Raw genomic sequence first — 3,188 nt, 5'->3', positions numbered from 1 at the left:
TCAGTAGTAACAAGTACAGCAGCAGTAGAAACTTTCAAGTGTGTTATTTTCAACCACAGCAACGTCTAACACTCCAAATTCGTGTATGTAAGTAACATCTGGCACCCAAAAACAAATAAGAAAGAGGGGGAGGGGTTAAGTTCTGAAGTTGTTTCTGAGTTACCGGCATCATTTGTGAGGCAGCGTGGTAGAATCAGGGGCTCTCGTCAATTTTTGGGGATATAGAGTTATTGGTATCATCTTAAAGCCTGTTTCGTTGTCTTTATTTGAGTGAAAAAAATATCCATTTATCTTGAATACAAGTCGAGATACTTGCGAATGAAGGAGGTGGGGGTCACCTGTTTTCAGAGGTAAAGTAAGTGAGATAATGGCCATCAAAGATTAGTTTCTTCCTTAGCTTTTGAGTCCGTGGCAACTGAAAATTTACATTTTTTGTGCCTTCATTCAATGTTTTTCAGAATAATCAACTCAGAAATGAGTTCTTTAATGGGCATTGAAAGGTGTTGAGCCAAAAAACAAAAACTTGATGAAAATTCACAAACCTGTGGATAAATGCAAGTTTCTTCACTTTGATTATTTTGACGAGAGCCTGATTCCACCACTCTGCTTCACATTTAGAGGAGGGAAAATGTAAGACAGAGAGACAGAATAACTATAAAGACGGAAAGTAAAATAGTTTGACTTGCCTGTGACACCCTCCAACTAGAGGTGGGCAAAATCCGGATAATCTAAGGATAACCGGATAATTCTCAATGAAACATTATCCGAATTCAGACTCGTAACTCTCTTTCCTGACCCGTTTGCTGAAGTGGGTGCACCCATTCGTTGAAGTGATGCTAACCCATTTGTCAAAGTGGTTTTAACCCATTTGCCGGATCGGTTCATAACATATTATTTACCAAAGAGGTGCATATTATTCGGATTTTTGCTAAAGCGACTCATTGCCCAGCCCTACCTCCAACCACTCTCAACAACGTGTGCACATAACCATCAAAAGGCCAGAAGAGCAGACGAGAGCGGCTGGTTTGAGGACACCGGACAACTGTACAATCCTCAAAGGTCACTTGGTTCGTCTCGAGATGTCCGAGGTCTCAGGCGGGGAGTGGAGGGGGCAGAGGTCAGGAGTCAGCCAGTGGGACACAATCAAAGGGAGGCCATTGACAGCAGCCGTAAATTGTCTGGAGGTGAAAAGTGAAATCCCCTGTATTACATCAGGCCAGCACTTGCTGAGTCATGTCGGCTTTTGGTCATCACGTGGTCATTTCTTCTTGGCCAACCTCGCTGTCTGATTTACTGTTAACATTTTGTTCATACAACAAGTTCCAAATGTGAGGCAGCGTGGTGGAATCAGGCTCTCGTCAATTTTTGGGCATGTTGAGTTATTGGTATCATCTTAAAGCTTGTTCACTTGTCTTTATTTGGACGAAAAAAATATCCATTAATCTTGAATACAAGTCGAGATATTTGCGAGAGAAGGAGGTGGGGGTCACGTGTTTTCAGAAATAAAATTAGTGAGAAAATGGCAGCCAAAGATTAGTTATTTCCTTAGCTTAAGAGTCCGTGGTAACTGAACACTTACATTTGTTGTGCCTTTAATCAACGTTTTTCAGAAAAATCCACACTGAAATGAGTTTTTTAATAGGCAAGAAAGGTGTTGAGCCAAAAAACAAAACAATGGATAAGAATTCACAAACCTACAGAAAAATGCAAGTTTCTTCACTTTGATTATTTTGGCGAGAGCCTGATTCCACCACGCTGCCTCACATTTTGTTCATACTACAAGTTCCAAATAATGCATACCACTTAGGAGCTGGGGTTCTTTGAGACCTCTTGTCAGGATTCAACAGGGTAAGGTTGGATACTGAATCAGATCAGATAGACAAAATTACTTTCTATCATACAGTTTTCATTTAGTCTGGACACCAAGGCAAAATATATTTCCTAATTATTAGCATACATACAATTTTCATCAACATTTCATACGATTGGAACATTCCACCTTTAGGGATGCTAAATTAGTCCAGATTTTTGTTTTTACGACAAAATTGTGAGACAGCGTGGTGGAATCAGGCTCTCGTCAATTCTTGGGCATGTAGAGTTATTGGCCTCATCGTACAGCTTATTCCCTTGTCTTTCTTTGGATGAAAAAAAATATCCATTTATCTTGAAAACAAGTCGAGATATTTGCGAAAGAAGGAGGTGGGGGGTCACCTGTCTTTAGAGGTATAATTAGTGAGAAAATGGCCACGCTGCCTCACAATTCATAATTTAGTCTACGGAGGTAAAGAAAACTAATGCAGTCTATGAGATTTCCTATAATGTCCAGACTTAAAGGCACCCTGTATAAATGATACTAATATGTGAATTGAACAGGCGTCTTTTGTGTACAAGGCAAAGTACTTTATCATTTCACACACAGCCACTGCAGTTCACTAAGGCCTAGCTTTAGAAAGAACCAATGTATTACAATGTTGTTGTCTCATTGTTAAAGCTATGCTTATCGTCCTGCTGTCTCTTCCGTGACGTGTCAGGGCAAACACAACTCAATGACAATGTTCTTCGTGATTTTTCTTAAACATGGAAAAAGTGGATACAGTATACTTACACAAATACACGATACTGTAGAATAAGGCGCTTGTCAATTTTTTGGGCATCTGGAGTTATTGGTAGCGTCTTTAAGCTTGTTCATTGGACCATCTTTAGATGAAAAAAAGTACCGTACACAACTATATGGAATAGAAGTCGATACATTTGCGACTGAGGGAGGCCAGGGGGACCTGATCTCAGACGTAAAATTGTGCGTGTGAGAAAATGGACGCCAAAATTCGGTGATTTGCAAACCGTGAGAATCCTTGTAAACTGAACATTTATTTTTGTTGAGCCTTTACTCAATGTTTTTCAGTAACACAAACTCCGAAATATGTTTTTAAACGGACATATAAGGTGTTGTGCCAAAAAATACAAATTTTAAAAATGTTGTCAAACTGGAGGAAACATGCCGATATCTTTGATTTTATCATTTCAACGAGCGCCTAATTTCACCCCGCTGCCTCACATATCATACATTTTTGGGGTTATTTTGTAAACCATATCACGTGCAATACAACACACAATAATATTCCTAAACTGTTGTCTTGTTCGTTAACTGCGTACAATATGTATAGAACACACACACATCCACACACACA

The sequence above is a fragment of the Aplysia californica genome, unplaced genomic scaffold (genome assembly GCF_000002075.1).
Source record: "Aplysia californica isolate F4 #8 unplaced genomic scaffold, AplCal3.0 scaffold00480, whole genome shotgun sequence".
Taxonomy (NCBI): domain Eukaryota; kingdom Metazoa; phylum Mollusca; class Gastropoda; order Aplysiida; family Aplysiidae; genus Aplysia; species Aplysia californica.
This window is presented reverse-complemented; position numbering follows the sequence as displayed.